The 18,377-nt window shown below is 37.5% G+C and overlaps 1 protein-coding gene across 6 annotated transcripts in view; it reads right to left on the minus strand.

The window, feature by feature from the left end:
- Positions 1–18,377, minus strand: part of PTPRM (protein tyrosine phosphatase receptor type M) — a 447,605-nt gene that overhangs the window by 348,191 nt on the left and 81,037 nt on the right. The window lies entirely within an intron of this gene.

An 18,377-nucleotide genomic window follows, 5' to 3' on the forward strand; every position in this document is an offset into this window, starting at 1 on the left:
ATTCCTGTATCTTGGTTTCCAAGCAAGGGAAAAGCCAGGTGCTCCCAGGTCTGCTGTGCTGTGAACAGGTACCAGCACGGCTGTTTATGGGAACAGTGCCTCTGGCACAACGCAGAACATCTACCTCAAAATGTCAATCTCTATTCAGAATATCTGAAAGAAAACAGTATTATTTGCTCCCCTTTCTCAATCTCTTAAGCAAATTAGAAGAGAATAACATATTATAAAAGCTGACAGTGTCCCAAGCTAGGGTAGGGAAAGAATTAATGTCTCAAATTTAGAAGAACGGAGTTTAACATTATCCACAAGAAAACAGAAAAGTTTTTCTTTTTTTTCCTGTGGCAAAGAGGAAACTTCAGTTTTTTTACACTGTTATCATCTAACAGGAGACTAACACAGGGTTACAAAATTCTGTTTTATTTGATGTTTCACTCCAGTGAAGAATGACATCTTTCCTATTTTGGAAAATAAATATAACTCTACTCTCAGAGATATTTCTGCCCATATTAAAGGAAATTCTGCAGCTGTTCAAACAAAACTAAACTTTAGGGCTATTCATCATCTTTGCTATCTGTCCAAAGGCACAGTAGGCTTAGTCTTGTGTTAGCCAAGCTGTATTAAAACAGGAAACAGACAAAGTCTAGCTTAAAAAATCACTTTTAAAATCTGAATTTTCCTGGAGCACTATAAATGGCATTACAGAATACCATATTGTCTCATTTTCACTAGGATAGAATTAATTTCTTCCCAGGGCTTAAAACCACGAAACTTATCAAAAAGCAGAATACAAAATTCCACTACATCTGACAAATACCACCTAACTGAACTCCAGCCTTCCTAATCACTAGTCCAAGTGTATATTTGAGATTCATAGCAAGAACTTTGCAAGCATATAATCTTCAGTAGAGATTATTTTTATATGCAATCACTAAGAAATTTAATTTTTTCTTCTCTCAGCAGTGAAAATATTCCATTGGCCTTTACAGGCATGCCATGTTTGCCCTGCCCTCCAATACAGGTCATCCTATAGTAGTCTCTGCTCTAAAATATCTTTCTATAGAATGCCTCCATTACATCTAAGTGAATGGGGGAAATCAGCAACTCAGAAAACTGCTTTTTCTGTACAAATTTAAGTGCAAAAGATTCAATTAGATAATCCAATGGGAACAGAAAACCCATTAAAAAACTCGCAACTCCAAACTCCCAACATTTTGCCTCAATGTTAACAAGAGATATAAACTCTCTCTCTCCTGAAGTAAAAAAAATTCAGAAATACATGAGATTTTTATAGAGTATATTAAATAACATCTGCAACATTTCCAGAGGGAAGGCTTTGAAATTTAGGCAGTCATTTACACTTTTTTCTAGTACTTGAATTACTTGTATAAATATTACTTCAAACTTCATAAAATATACCACAAGCTAAGTTTCAGACATAAAAGCTGAATATCAACTTGAACAGATATATTCATGCTTTTTTATTTAAAAAAAAAAAGAAGGGTAGCTTCCTTGCCAAAGTACTGCTAATGATAATAGGACATAAATTTAAACAAGTTATGCAGTCTGCAATGTAGTCACACTTGGCAAAAAATATATACCCAAATGGAAGTTGGCATAAATCAGGGTTTACAATTCAAACCAGGACCAACGAATACATGGAATATCTTCCACACTTTATTACATGAAACATATCTCTAGTGATAAGAGGACAAAATAGTATAAAGTGTTTCCTTCGTCAAATCCAGAAGCCCAGCCAAGCACTGCAAAATATCCAATACTGGGAAAAAGGCATGATTAGGGATGGTTAATGAAGGCTTCTACCAGTCTTATGAATTAGGAAGATGTCAAAAATGTGGATAAATAGAATGATAGTTCTATTTGTCTAGACCATTTGCCTCTTACCACAGGATCCTTTCTCATTGCTTTTGTTCCTTCATTTCTCCTCCAAATCTAAGGCTAAACCACACTCTAAGAACTTTTTTTTTTTTTCTCAACTTTGCCATTCACATCCTTTGTTGTACTGCTACTATAACTTCATCAAAATGGGTATCAAATCTTCATGTCTGCTACAGGAAGAGTTTTAAAGAAACTTCTGAACTCCTTCAATTCCTAAGTGCCTTCAACCCACAACTACTAAAGAAAGTTCAGCAAGTATCGCTACAAGTCATCAAGCTGCACAGTCACCTATGCAAAGAACTGACCAGCATACATTAGATCTTTGATAGCACAGATATTGTGCCATGTTTCTTTGCACAGCAAGACACTGAGGATAAGATGCATACTAATAAATGCTTTGCACAGCCGTGCATTTTTGTCAAGTCTTTTGCAGATCAAAATAGCACACATGGCACATACAGGTGTTGGAAGTAAAGGCAAGCTGCACTTCCGGGTGCCAGCAACTTTTCATTCTTTGTCCATATATAAGCCGCACCTGATTATAAGTCCCACATTACAATACAGAGTGTGATAAAAGGTATCTATTCTATCACCATCTGTTGAGGGTGGGGGCAGTGATCCTTATCTCAACGGCAGATATTCTGTTAATGGGCCATCCATTGAAACCAGGCAGGGCATTGTTCTTTATCTTTTCACACCCCATCCTTCCTCCAGGGAGTCATTGTCTGCTAATGACCATTGAGTCCCACTGTGTGACTGATAAAATTACTGCATCCCATTGGAAGTTGCTCCAGCCAGGGGGAAGAGCCCAACATTTCTTACCAAGATAAAAACAGAGGTTTTGGGACACTAAGGTAGCCCCTTTCTCCACTGGACTTCAGAGGAAAACTGGATTTCTCCACATCACCACTGGACCTCCAGAGGGAAACTGCACCTTCTACAGGAGCACTGCTCCAACTGAGCCACATCTGTCACTGCAGGAGGACTGCAACCACCATTTAATGGGACTGCTACCAACACCCTGCCTGACGGGGTGTCAGGTTGTACTCTGGCTTTGTCAGGGTTTGGAGTTTGTTTCTTTGTAGTACTGTATTTCTATTTTAATTTCCCTAGAAAAGAACTGTTATTCCTAATTCCCATATTTTTGCTTGAAAGCCCCTTGATTTCAAAATGATAATAATTTGGAGGGAGGCGATTTGCATTCTCCATTTCAAAGAGAAGTTCCTGCCTTTCTCAGCAGACATCTGTCCTCCAAACTAAAACAGCAACTTTTTGTTCCTTGTCCGTATATAAGCCGCACCTGATCATAAGCCACACTTTGGGTTCGGACCAAAATTTTAGTCAAAATGGTGCAGCTTATAATCGTGAAATTACTGTACTGCAAATTAAGAGTCATCAAAGATCCTAAGTGGCTTACGACCAACTCACGAGCAACTCCTGGAAGTTCTGCCTCTCACACTTGACCAAGATGAAATTCTTTAGAAATGGGTCATTAACTTTTGAGAAACCCCTACATTTGCCTCTACTGAAGCCCTCCTGGCTCCTACTTCATCTATTTTCTAGTCATGGTTCTCTTACTGTGCAAGATTTTCAGCTCATGAAATGGACTCATGGTATCAAGAAGGACTGGTAAAATCTGAGCAATTATCAGGTCTTTAATGTCTCTCATCATTGCTGTGTTTTGAAACCCAAGCTCTTGCCAAGACAGGCCACTGTTTACAGTCAAGCAGCTCACTTGAGAAATCTGCTCACTTTTTGCTACTAGAATTGATAATAAAAAATACATATTGACTGTCGCACAGTTTAATCAAGCAAAGCAATTTCCCTGCCTGTTATACTGACATCACAGTTTGGATGGCCAAACTGTATTTTAAAGGATGAACTCTATGCTCACTGAAATATTTATAAGTAAGACAGAAGATACATATCCCATTAAGATTCTTTGGGTTGTGCTGCATTTTATAGATATTTTTGGATTCCTAAGGGGAACTGAATTGACAAATGCACAAGATGCAACACAATCTATTACAGCCTATGGTTCTTTCAACTGCAATTATCCATTTAACCATCATGAACCCAGTTCAATATAACTATGCCATTGTCTGAATGTAGCCATTTTTGGATGCTTCAATTTTAGCTGGCTAAATTACTTTAGATCTTGAAAAATTTATGAGCTTAAACAAGGAATATAATTTAAGATGAATACAACCAATTAAAGTAAAAGGGATAAAGAATACACCATATTTTCCCTAATTTGAATAAAGCTTTATTCAAACTATTTTGTGTTTTACAGACTCTTGACATCTGTTATGAAGCCTTCTCAAAGAATACCTTAGCAAACAGTAGGATACTACAAATCTGTTAAGCGACAAAAAGTAATGTAGAAAAAAGTTCAAATTACGCTGGGCACTGCTTTATTTCTGTTCATTTTATATACTTCAGAGATCTCAGATCAATATGTACTCTCCATCAAAAATTTGCTGCCAAGTGTACAAGTTCTAGAACTAGCAATTCTTATGAGTGTCAGTGCTAGCACTGGCAGGGAACATAAGTGCATACCAGAACTGATGCAATGGTCCTGCTTTAGGATAAACTTTTTTTTTTTTTTTTTTTTTTTTTTTGCAAAAGCAAAAGCTAAAATAAGCAAAGCCCTATGGTTTCTGATGTGCCATAGTACCATGAATTCTGATGCAGAATAATTAACCCAGAAGATAAGTTTACTGAATCCCCCATTTTCCTAGTATTCTTCTTTATCTCATTTACAAAGTATTCTGAATTCTGCTGTCTCTGTTATTTTTCAGTTTCATACTGGAAATGGGGTTATGTCAATTAACTCTAAGTGCAATGTAGCTATACTTTGAAACAGAAATTAAAATGTTGATATCTGATCTGAAAGCTGGGACACCTAGACCACATTTCCTATCAGGAAGGTTGGATATCGCAGGGAAAGATTCACCTTGTATTAGGTAATTTATCTTCCCTTTCTCTCTAGAACAAAAAAGAAGCCTCATTCTCTCCTATCCTCATGAACATGCCTGCATCCAAGAGCAATGGCTAAGTGCATCACCCAGACAACTACCAAGGCAAATGAAAACTGAAATAACTGAAAAACCATGTCAAACTATAATTGTTAAGATTGTGAATGAATCAGTTTATCCTCAAGGGTTACTGCTCAGGACAATCATCCTATCTAGACACTCTCATGACAACAGGAAGTGATCTGAGAAACATAGCATTGGAAAATGCAATCCTGTGCCTCTAAGCTGACAAACCACCCCATCAAAGAATAAAGAGTTTTTCCTTTGGGGGAAGGTAAGGAATCATAAAGAGAAAATAAGCCATTCTCAATTATAAACTCACTAACAGAGAAATAAACAGTGGGCATAAATGTACAATTTTTAACATTAAACAAATTGAACTGCTGCCTGCAAACCTGTACCACAGATCTGGTCTGCTGAATAAATCTTACTATAGATGGGGTAATGACAGAAATTTCCAAGTTCAAAACCATTTGCTTCTCTGAAATCAATAAATGGTTGAGACAATAAAGTTTCATGTAAACTAACTTCAGCTAGGTAAATGAATGCTTTAAAGAACTTATTAGAAACTGAACATAATGGTCTGCTGGATTCTATTCTGTGTGTAGATTCTCAGCAAAAAAAAAGGCTCTACCTGCCCTTTCAAACATGTTACAGTATGACACATTGAAAGGGCTTTCCAGACATGCTAGCTCAGAGATAGCCAGTAAAATAAACTCTTCTCTGTATGTCTCTGAAGTACACACAGAGAAGCCATGTATCTGCAGTGACATATATGCACCCAAAAATCTTATCCAGGCTTTACAAGCGAGTTTTCAACAGTGGGTAGTCTGTTTTAAAATGGAACATTTATTTTCTCTCAAAATATACCAAGGTTTGGGGTTTTTTCCTACCAAAGGCAAGCGTTCAGAGCTCTAAAATAATTCTGTAATCTATATTACTGGTCAGGGAGCCTTGAAAATCCATGTGCTGCATAAAGTTGATCTCATTTAAAACTGTATCTACATTTTGTCAAGTCTATATATGCATGGGGGTGAGAGAAAAAGAGCAAAAGGAAACAGACTTTACAATTAGAGACCTTTTCTGACTGTGGCTGTGCTCAGAATGGGTTTTGAAAAAGGTAGCAAATAGAATTGTCTGGAAAAATCTCACGAGCCATAGCAAAGATCATGAGCTAAAAGTATGTATTTAGGAACTATGAAAGTCTGATATAAATTCTGTCCCTAAGGGAGGAAAACAGACCAAAAAAACCGTATAAAATTGTGCTAAGACTTGCAGAGAAGGTGGTACAACAATGATAGAGAATTCCCAATTTATAGGCACAATTCCAGCAGTATCACAGGTGATGACATGACAGCATATACAAAAATTTCAGATAAACACTTAGAGTTGTTATTTAAGAGTCTTCAAAACCTTACCACGTGTTCATAAAACATTTACACTTCTCTCTGTTCTCCCTCCATTTACCTGACAGAAACTGAATCAACACAAATGTCGCCAAAAATGCTTCAGTTTAGGTGACACGGGATAATATAGCAAAGTTGAATTTTATGGAAAGCATATTTTTCAGGTCTAACTTTCCCCAGAAAGCTTCCCAGGCTTTGGAAAATAAAATTATTTTTAACAATTACATCTGCCTAACAGATACTGAGAATAATTCAAAATTTGGGTTCCTGGACTTTACTGAAAAGCCCTGAAAAAAATTTCCTCTCAAAATGTGCATTAAAACTACCCAAACTGAGCTACCCAAACGTAGAAACCACTCACCAAAGCAAGACAATGAATAAAGGCTCTTAAAATAAAAATCATCCATCTTGTGTAAGCAAATACAGTCCATGTATTTGTGTCATTTTTGTATCAGTGAATATTTATGAGGCCCATGGGAAAATGGATGCGCATTAATATTCTATGAGCCAACTTATTTCTGGCATTATTTAATGGCAGGGTGTTCGATTTCACAATATTAGTGATAGCTTTTCTTAATCTATGGCATCAGTTATACGGGCAAGTGCACACACAAGCTTACATACACAAATTATAACCCTGCTGCAGTTGTCATTAGATAGGACATTTACCAAGAGAAATATTTGACTGTTCAATCCCATAAAGAGCATACAGGATTATGTAGAAACGTATTATGGAGACTCTATTTTGAGAAATACTATTAAAACAAGCATATTTGCAGAAGCCATCAGATTTTATGCTTTAGTTAAAGGGAGGATATCATGCTGGGTGTTAAAACTAACAGCTATTATTCCGTTAATAGTAAGAGACATTTCTTGTCTCAATAACTGCTATGGATAAATTTTAGCGGCTGTTGGGAGGAGGGGGCTGGTAGGATTTGGTTTTTTTGTTGGTTTTTTTTTTTTTTTGTATATGTATTGTTCTCCTTTTAAATTACTAATTGAATGCTTAAATTGAATTTTAGATTATGGAATTTACTTTACAAATGTATGTTATGATAACTTTCTCTTAAAAGCCTTACCAAAAAAAGATCCATACGAGAAATACTTTGGAAAGGCTTTCCAAGAACAACTAAAAGTCCAATTTGTAACATCTTTTTTACCTACAGATGTATACATCTTACTAAAAAGATCACACTGGGCATACCAGTTGCAAAAGGTAGACAGGTGATTTACATTTTTATTGGAGCTGAGTGAACATGATGAAATTCTGGACCATGGTCAAAACCACTACAAAATGAATAAATAAAGGGCAGATTTCCCATATGTTTTGCATCTTGTTTATCACAAATACATGACAAAAATGTGCTTCAAAATCAAAAAAATCTCTTGTATAAACAGCCTGAAACATTTCAGCATGAAGTTTTGACCTACAAATTACCAACAAAAGGAATCTTCTTCACATACTTAAAACAGAATTAAAAATTCAAATTATATTCTAGCAGTGGAATAAGCCTACTGAGAAAAACAAAAATGCAACTGCACACCTACTTCATACAATTTATACCACGGATTTATTTAATTTATTTTTATAGCCACCACTCAGGAGTGCACAGAACCCCTTTATTAAACATATAAAAGCATTTAGTCATCCTGGCTGGCAAAGAAAGCAGATGCTATGGAACAGAGATACAGGAGACATTATTTTTCCCCGTTTACTTGAAATGGAGAGTAGTAAGGACATAGTCATGAGGGTGGGATGCACACAATGAATTCACATATACAGAAGGTAACAATTGGAGATACTTTCATTTGACACCATACAGCGCTTCTCAATGGATTTGAAACTACACCTCTGTTTTGGAAATCTCCAGTAAAACCCACAACAATGTCTCTGTACTCTTTTCTAGGGAAGAAAAGGAAGACGGGTGATTTTCAATGCAGCCCCTGGACCACACTCCCCCTCCCAACTGCGACTTTGAAGCAGCAGTGTGCAGTACTTCACCCTTCTGTCAGCTGAGGGACAAAGCACATACCGTAGGGATCTCTCTTCCACTCAGCATCTATTTGTGACTTCTTAGATTCGCAACAGATGCTGCCCCTATTAATTTAATTATTATGCAGAACGCCTCTAACCTTTTCTCATTTAGATTTTATCACAATTTTATCTTCACTTCTCTTTTTAGTATACTGAGGAGAGATCTATCACCAAAGGATGCCCAAACATGTGCAGATGCAAAGAGAAAACATCTAAAAAATAAAAAAAAATCTAAAAAATTACTAATTTGATTTCACTCTTTCCTTGTTTCATTTGCTCCTACAAAGCTACCAAGGCCTAAAGACAAAATCCAGTTGTTTCTTTAGGTGAAGTGCTATCCTGACAAAGAACCTCAAGAATCACTCACCATTAATCTTTCAATATGGTATTTATGAGGGACATAAACAGTTGTGATGATCTGTCAAAGATAAGCAAATACCAACAAAATAAGACAGCTGTCTACTCTCAGTAGTTTCATATCAATTCCATAGTTGATTATCCAAAAAACTGCTTAGTCCTTTTCATTTCACCTCAAGCAGCCTACCAAGCAGCCTACCATCTTTATAACTCACTAAAACAGCACAGTAGAGCTGTCCCAGAAGGATTCATCCAGGAAAGGGGTGAGAAGAGCAGGGAAAGACATTTGGAAAGCATCACAAAACCATACAAGTGGAAAACAATACAGAACTGTTCAGATATATTCAAGAAAAAAATAATATATCATGGAAAACATGAAGCAAAATAAAAAATGCAATTCAGAAGGAAGGAAAAAACAGGGTGGGGAGATATACTCTTTTTTTCCATCCCAGCTGGGAGGAAGAGATTGAAACACATGCCTTGCAGGCAAAATTTATCATAATACAGGGTCTGCTCATCCCAACACTCTATTTAAAACAAAGTATAACCTAAGAAACATACAGTTATCAAGACTGTGATTATGAGACCACACCAGACCACCTCTCTAACATCTGTTCAGGAAACACTGTATTAGATTTTCAGTTTGTCATGAGGACAAACTTTTTCATGCTACATTCATCATAGGGCTCTGGGGAAATACAGCCTAATAAAAGACAGTCAAAACACCTTTTCCACAACCAGCCCTGCTAGCCATTCAACTCACAAAGCCATTAAACTCCTGATCCCAGAGGAATCTGTTTTTTGCTAAGGCACTTTTTAATAACTTCAAAAAACAGCACTTCTTTCTTAAAATTACTAAAATTCAATACCTTCATTCTTAGTTAGAAATTGTGCTATTCAATTCCTCCTGCAAAGTTTTCCCCCATGTTATAATGGGGAATAGTCAGGAATAGTCAGGAATGAATGGATGTGAATGAAGGCAAACATAAGTCACACACTGAGCAGCCACTGTTCTTTTGTCTATGGTTGTGCCAAGAGCCACACAAGTTTTCACCAAACAAACAGTGATCAGCTGCATTTCATGCTATGAGATGATGAAAAAAAGGACTATGTTGCTTCAACATTTATCACATAAATTTACAATTCAGACTGAGCCAAAGGACACTTGTTCTGACTGAACAAACCAAACCAAAGTGTTACTTCCCAGGTCAACGCGGCTTTGTTCATTCCTCATTTTCCAGCAATAGGGAAATGGACTCACATTGACAAGCAATGCACATGTTCTTACAAAACTTGTGATATTTTATATTATTTTAACTACTGTGTAACAACTGTATCTGTTAACAGCACGGATTATATCTGAATGAAAAGCAAATAAGAAATTAAGTTCTGATTTTAAAGCTCAATATCATGTTTTTCTAAAGTAAACAAATACAACAGTGTAAAACAGTTCAAAGTCTTGATTAGGTAAAAGCCATCTCTAAGGCAAGGGACACACCACAAACTTTTAGGTACCATAGCTGAACTGCTATTACAGATAGAATATCCTCAAGGGGAGCCCCAAGACTAATTTCTTCCCCAGATTTCACAGCTTTTACAGGCAGTAAATACTGCCTCTAAAATTATCAGATAGCAGGACTGAAGACAACCAGTTTTATCAAAATCCAATTTTGATAGTTGAGAGATTAACTATTATTTCATCCTACTATCAAGACATTCTGAGTTGAGTAATTTTTTGGGACCACGCTTTTTTTTTCCCTTGATCTTGTCAAAAAAACTACTATAACATGCTATTTATCTCTATATAAAGGGATTTCTTTGAGAAACCTGACAGCATTCTTCTCATCTGCCAGTTGGGCTTTTAAAATGTATCTTCACCTTTAAACTCTTCAAGCTAAAAAACACAAGTGTACTTGAAGCTCAATCATTCTCCCTGGTGCTACTCATTTTTAATGAGCCTCTTGTCTTTACATCTCCCAGCAGACTCCACAAAGCAATCTCAGGTGCTGTGAAACCAATGCTTGATGCTTCTCCAAACCGCTGTCTTTTTTGAGCCTGAAATCTTCCTGCTAAACCCATATGGGACTGATGGGCCATTTCAGTCAAACCCAATTTCACTTATTTATCACAAGCCTCTACTTAGAAACTCTGCTGTGGATTGCTTGTGGACACAATCTGTTTCCAGCTTTGAACTTTAAAAAGGATTTAAGCAGTCAATCTCATATCATTATAAATCCAACATGCATTACTTGTCTATTGATTGTGAGAAAAATAAAAGTTTGAAGCTTGATTTCAGGGCTAATCTTTCCATTTGCTTGATGAGTTCTGCAGTTGTTACAGAACACTTAATGCATCCTGTTACACTACAGCATTTTAAGCTTGGATGAAAAATAAAGCTCTAGCTTTAAGTAAAGAACAAAGGCAGTGTCAGCTTTGCTAATCTCAAGAGGTTTTTCAGCTATGCCACAACTGAAAACAGGAAAAAAAACCCCTAAACATTTCTCTATACTAATAATGTTCAGATTAGTTTTATAATTCTTCTGCCTCATATATCAGAAGTTAATATTCTACTTCATCAATGGGTAGAGCAAAAGAAAAAGTAGAACACATTCCTACTCATTCTTTTCCTCATTAAACTACCTTACTAATAGTATTTTTCCCTATAAATTTTGAGTGAAATAGTTTATCATCAAATTAAACAAGCTGTTTATGTTCTGACCTCCAATGTGTGCACTGCGACATCTGGGAACAAACATCATAAAAGAATTTTATATGTAGATCAAATCTTAAATCAGACATTGAAGCCCCTGCAGCCCTTGTCCTGACTGCTAACCCAGGAATCTTGCCACACTCTTTTTTTTTTTTTCTTTCTTTCTTTTATTATCTTTGGTTTTCCTTCAAAAGGTGAGAAAGGCTGTTATTCATTCTGGATTTCTTTCTGAAGTCCCCATGTATGCATTTTCCCATGCAGAGACTGGGAAGCATTACAGACTTTAGTTCTGTGATACAACCACTACTTCTACAATCATTGATACAGCTCTACTTGATCAATAACTCAGGGAAATAGTCATCTCTGTATCAGTTACTGCTGCCATTACGACTGCGACTGGATGGAGAGCAGGACCTCCACCTGCAGGTTTTTACCTCAGCTGCTCTGTGAATTAACCTGTAGGAGGTGCCACAGTGATGAAGCAGCCAAAAACCTCCAGCAGGCAACTTCATCACATGGGTAATTAGTTCACTACATCAATAATGCCTCCAGTCATTAGCAGCACTGAGGCTGGATCCCAGGTCTGCTTGCTAAATTCAGACAGCACACCAGGCTTTAACTGTGCTACAGGTATAAATAACTTTCTATTTTTAAATGTAGTTAGCTACTGCTTTTTTTCCCTTGGTTTTAGTCATTATCTCCTGCAGTAAATTATACTTTATTTCATTCATCACATCTATAACCTTCTTTCAGAAGGAAAAGAATTAATTAATTTTGGAAACCTCTGGTATTTTCACAAGGTCTCATCAGCTGCAAGAGAGACCCACACTTGACACTCCTGAAAACATCACTGCTGCAACATTGACATGCCCAAGTTTAGACAACCCAAGGAGTGAACTCTTGAACCTCCCACACAGCAAAATAGAGCACTATCACTACACTACCCAGATAAAATAATTACTTTCAGTTCTTGCCTATAATAGGATTAAGTCAGTAGTAAACTCACTTAAATGTTGTACTGTAACAAAAAGAAAAATTGAGGCCACACAAATTTTCAACCTACTTTCCAACCTTGCTGAAATCATTTCAGGTCTGCGTGTGACTGACTGTAATCATCTGAGTACGAGCAAATTAAAAAAACTGTCAGGTGTACGCGAATTCTTTTTTGCTTTCCATTAATTTGTGTTCCATGCCTGATGAAAGGGATGTTTTTCCAGGTTGTAATGCTGAAACAAGCATCTCTGATCCTTTGTAAAAAACACCTGATAGACCTGGGACACCAGTATGTTACACTGGGAAGGTCATGCCCTTTTAGTTGGCTTCAGGATAGGAATAAAAAAAACAGCTAAATGTATGCTCATGTCTCCAAACAGTATAGATCAGGACAGTATCATTGATTTATGACAGATCAGGCTAGCTCAGAGGTTTTAGGCTCAATTATTTGAAAGTACTGATATAAAATTACTATAATACTATTACTTGTTATATATGGTATAAATACATATATTTTTACACATTTTCAAGTATCTCTTGATTTACCTTCAATTATTTATTACCCATTGAAACACCTGAGTTTTTAGGACAATTTTCACATTTTTTCAAATGCATTTTAAAACATTTTAAAATCTTTATGGAAGTTGTACTTGGTCTCTGTATCTCAAGTAGCAAACAGGTCTAAAGATTTAAACAGACGGTAAGAATTGTGTGTCAAGTGACAACAGCCAAATAGCTCCTGAGTATTTGAAAGGCTGGAGGCTCCACAACTCTCATGGTCAATCTGTGGTAGACTTCTGTCACATCTTTCAGTTTCCTGATGTTCAGAGGGAATCTCCTGTGTCTCAGGTTGTGTCCACTGCCTCTGCTCCCATCACTGGGCACCACTGAATAGAGGCTGGCTCTGTCCTTGTTGCATCATCCCCTCAGATGTTTATAGACATTGATAAGATGCCCCTGAGCCTTCTCTTCTCCAGGCTGTGCAGTTCAGCCCTCTCAGCCTTTTATTACAGACACACTCCAGTCCAGCACCTTTGTGGCCCTTCCCTGGATGTTGTGCAGCTCATTCATGTCTTTCTTGTACTGGGGAGCCTGGAACTGTGCCCAGCACTCCAGCTTTGGCCTCAGCAGTGCTGAGCAGAGGGGAAGGGATCACCTTCCTGGACTTGTTGGGAATACTCCTCCTAATGCAGCCCAGGATACCACCGGCCTTTACTGCAAGGGTCTGCTGCTGGCTCGTGGCCAGCCTGGTGTTCCCCTTGATTCACAGAGCCTTTTTTGCAAGACTGCTCTCCAGCTGGTCAGAAGTCAGCCTGTGCTGAAGTCAGGGATAATTCCTCCCCAGCTGCAGGACTCTGCATTTTGTAGAACTGTTCTTTAGGTATCAGCCACCCCTTCCAGTTTTGTGTCATCTGCAAACTTGCTAGGTGTGCTCTGCCCCCTCATCCAGATCATTCATGAAGGTGGTGACCAGGACTGGACCCCACAAGTTTATCACCAGTCACCAGCCTCCAACTAAGAGTACATGCCACTGACCCTTTGGGCCTGGCTGCTCACAGTTTTCTGCCTGTCCACTGTCTGCTCATTCAGCCTATTCTCCATCAGCTCCTCTGTGAGTCACTGCCCTCAAGATGGACACTATCTGGACAATCTCATTTATCAGACCAGTCATTTCATCACAGCCAGTTATTAAGTTGGTCAAGAAAATCATGTTGGTTCCTTCCCATTGGAGAGTTCATGCTAACTCCTACTGATCTTCTTGTCCTTCATATGCCTGAAAATGGTTTCCAGAATTAGTTCCTTCATCATTTTTTCTGAGGATGACCTGCCTGTTGTCTCCTGGATCCTTTCACTTGCTCTTTTTGACACTTGTTTTCCTCTAGCTCTCAGGCACTTCTCCCAGGTTATGAAGAATGGCCTCGGAATGACATCAACCAGCTCTCATGCATCCCACTAGAACCACAGGTATCAAAGGAACATCCAATTCAACTCCCCAGTTTTTCCAAAAATTAATTCACCTTATTCTCAGCCTGAATTCGTTTAGTCATTCAGTCTTTTGGTTTTTTTTCCTACTAGAGGCCCACCTAAATTATTAAACACCAGTTCTCTACAGTATGTTTCTAAACCTAGATAAAATCTCGTAAATATAATTTGCTGAATAAATTCTAGATTTACAGAATTTCAAAGGTGTGCTTCCAAAGACTTGACGGTTCAAAACAGTTCTTCTGAGCTTCCCTGAGTTTGTGGTCATTCATGAGCTAAGTCTTCCAATGACAAAACAGTAACACCAAGTGCTCCTCCTGTTTCAGATATTTCTGGTCACACATCACAAAGCATGGTTTCCATGTCTTTTTCAATCACTGTCTTTTTGATAATGTTTCTTGAGGCTGGAGGCACATCTTCATTTCTGTGTCAGAACATAAGTTCCACCTTACTAGATGACTGAGCTCTCCCTGTGATCACTACTTACCATGGCACTAACGCTGTTGTCATCCACATGCTTTAATCAGTAATGACTGTATTTCTTCCTCATCACTAATAAAAAGGTTAAACACCATCAGATTTAAAATTAATCCTCAGAGGACTTCCACATTCTCAACACTGATTACCTATTAACCATTTTTCTAAAAGACATTTGATGTATGCTGATGACTCTGTACCATTCCAATTTCTAAACCAACATGTCACACGGCAGCAAATCAAACATTTTACAAATATTAAATGTCATATATCTCTGAAAAGTCGAACTTGTTCTCTCAAAACATCACATTCTCCTGAGAAAAGATCCATTTCTCAGAACTTATGTTGAGTGAAATTACCCAATGAAGAATTACAGATATATAGCACAGTTTATTCCCAGCCAGCCACGCTACTTTGCACCAAATTAACATGTTTGACAGACCTGGTCGTACTATGCATCCTTTTATTGCTTTGTCTTACCAGTTTTAAACAATTCCTAACTTACTTTTTAATTCACATTCATCTCTCTTTCCCCTCCTTCCTCCATTTCCTCTCCATTTTTGTAACTTATTTTACTTTTCTTTTTGTCTTAACAAGCATACACCAAACAATTCTATTATTGCAATTAGTAATATTCCACATATATTTTCTTCTACTTCTTCCAAATCTGTATTAGTCCTGCTTCCAAAAGCAGTTGCCAATGAATTGTGAGAAAGGAATGTCTTATTCTCACGATAAACAAGCTTTAAATTTAAACATAGCTTTAAAGTTTTATGATGCTGGTACATCAATTGCCAACAGCAGCAGCAGGGACAATACCAGGCAATTCCTAATCTATAAAAGAGTTCTAAATTGTGAATCAGGAAAATTCTTTCACAGATCTATCCTTTTCTAAAAACTAACAAACAAACCCACCCCAACCAGGAAACATAAAAAACAGAAAGCAAGATTTTTTGTATAGAACCTACCACTCCAAAACATGCCATGAAATTCTCATATAAAGCCACACACTCAAGACTATTGATGCAAAACAACCACCTACTGCAGAAAACACCTCCACAATCAGTGAAGTTACTGCTCTTTTTAAATAGCTCCACTAATATGGATTGAGACTTTCAGGAACACAAGCATACCCCTTTTCACACAATTTTTTTTGTTCACGGTGGTAAAAAAATTGTGACATAATTCACCTGTGGCATGAATTGATTAGCAGTGTTCTGGGAAATATGGTATTTTATTTAAAAGGCATTGATTTGCAAACAATAGAGCTAAAGAAACAGAGCTAAACCAAACTAAATAAAGGACTAAACAAATGTTCATGGGGACAAAGAATCCTGTGTATGAAAACTTACTGGAGAAAAATTTATATTACGTTTTTGTTCTTTAAAATTTAGATGAGTAGTTGCAAGATGAATGGCCAGTTTCACTGTTTTTAATAGTTTCTATACCTTAGAAGGTTATTTTATTGAGGTAAAATTTAAACCATGGTTGACAAAATGCACCTCTGCTTCTCTACAGTTGTGAAAGTACTACAAAATAATGGATCTCCTTCCTGCAGAAAATTGCCTCATTTACAAGATGAGTGTCCCACATTTTATGCATACATTACATTCAGACATATTTTCCCATGTTCTTTGGCAGTTCTTACTTTTCTGCTTTTCTCCCTGTAGCCTCAGGTAAGCCTGAGAGCAACCAAGAATTAATTTAAGCAACCAGAATGAGACAAAATTTGTATTTCTTATTTTTCTCACTCTTTCTGGCATATTTACCTTCTAATTTTTTAGAGAAGTATTTTAGTCTAACTTCAATTTCATAAATACTGTAGACTTATTTAAGGTAAACGCTATACTAATACTACAGTAACTTTATTCCTTCACTGATTTCCAGCAGTAGATCTGTTCTTTGGTGCCAAAGGACTAGTGACGTTCATCCATACTCCACCTCCTGCGCTTTTTTATGCTTTTGGGAGGGTAAGTTGTTTTGTTTTGTAATGATTTGTTTTCCCAAAATAAGCATATTGAAGAAATGTCCTACTCACAGTCCATCCTTTTAACCAACCATACTCCAGAGCCAGGTAGATACAGGACATGTGGTTAATGGAGATACTGCAGATCAGCTGCCCTCTGATCATATCCTTCCTTGCTAAGAGAAGACACTAGAGTCTTATTCTGTGCTTGCTTGCTATGGATCTTATGATTGTATATATTCAATACATATACACATATATGTATATATGCAATATAGACAATGCCCAAACTCCGGCATTTTCTTTGTAGGGTACTAATCCCTGTGTTACAACATCTTCAGCATTATTCGGTGCGACTGTCACTCACCAAACCTGACAATAAAAGAACTTGAGATCTTTTTCTTGCAAAGCAAAGAGTAGTCATCACACCCAAGAATAGCGGCCCACACCCAACAGACAAGCAAAAAATAGAGCCACAAAGATGGCTTCACGATTTTAGAAAGGATATGAAAAGAGTTTCAAGACAACATCTCAAATTAACGCTGCTGCAGCAGTCCTCACAGATGGCAGATCAACAACAGCTTCTGTACCGTAAATCCTTTACTAAAAACTGTAAATCCACGCCTTTAAGGCCCAACTCTCTGTAATCATCTTTGTTCATCTTTCACCACATTGCCAAAAGCCCCTAATTAGTATCATCTTAGGCTGCCTTTCCCTGCTCCTCAGCCTAATCATTTGACTAATTACTGGCACATAATCTCAGTGTCAGATTAGAAGACGTTTTTTGAATGAAGATAAGCATATGGAAGAAGTCCCTTAACTAGGGGGCATGGAAGATAGCCTGTGTTTGGCTCCAAGACAGCCCCCAGTAGCAGGTAGGCAAAGCTATCAAGCTTGGCTTAAGGGAAGGAAAGGGGGAATAAAGATGCACTCACAGCCAAGAGCAAATTCACAAACATGATAATCCACAAAGGCCAACAGCAAGAAGCTTTTAGTGGAGAAGTGATAGACTTCAGTCTGAACATTCATTCTAGCATGATAGCAGGAAATATGACTTTGGATCTTCAATGCGTTATACAACACTTGAGTTCCCTGTCCCTCAACTCAATGAGCGCTGATGTAACACCTCAGCATAATGATACACACTAAAGAGTAAAGGAGATAATGCAGGGAAAAGAAGAAGGACAGGATTAGGAAAGGAAACCTTTAAAGACTCTTCTGCACAGTGCAGACCTCACACCCATGCTGTTACACTGACCAGCAGCCACATATGTACATTCACAGTACAGCCAGACTCTCCACGTGGATGCTATAGGTCCAATGGAAGCCAGTGGTTTAAAGGAAGTCTGACAGCCCTTAAATTGTGGTAGTTCAGAGCTTGTTATGGTAAACAGAGACAGAAGACAACTCTGCAGCTGGCAACAGTGTTATAACACATCAATCCAGAGAGTTCCAGCCCTGGGCTGTGTCCAACAGCAAGCATATCCCACCCTATGCATCCTCTCAATAATTTCTA

The sequence above is a fragment of the Catharus ustulatus genome, chromosome 1, assembly GCF_009819885.2.
Source record: "Catharus ustulatus isolate bCatUst1 chromosome 1, bCatUst1.pri.v2, whole genome shotgun sequence".
Lineage (NCBI taxonomy): Eukaryota > Metazoa > Chordata > Aves > Passeriformes > Turdidae > Catharus > Catharus ustulatus.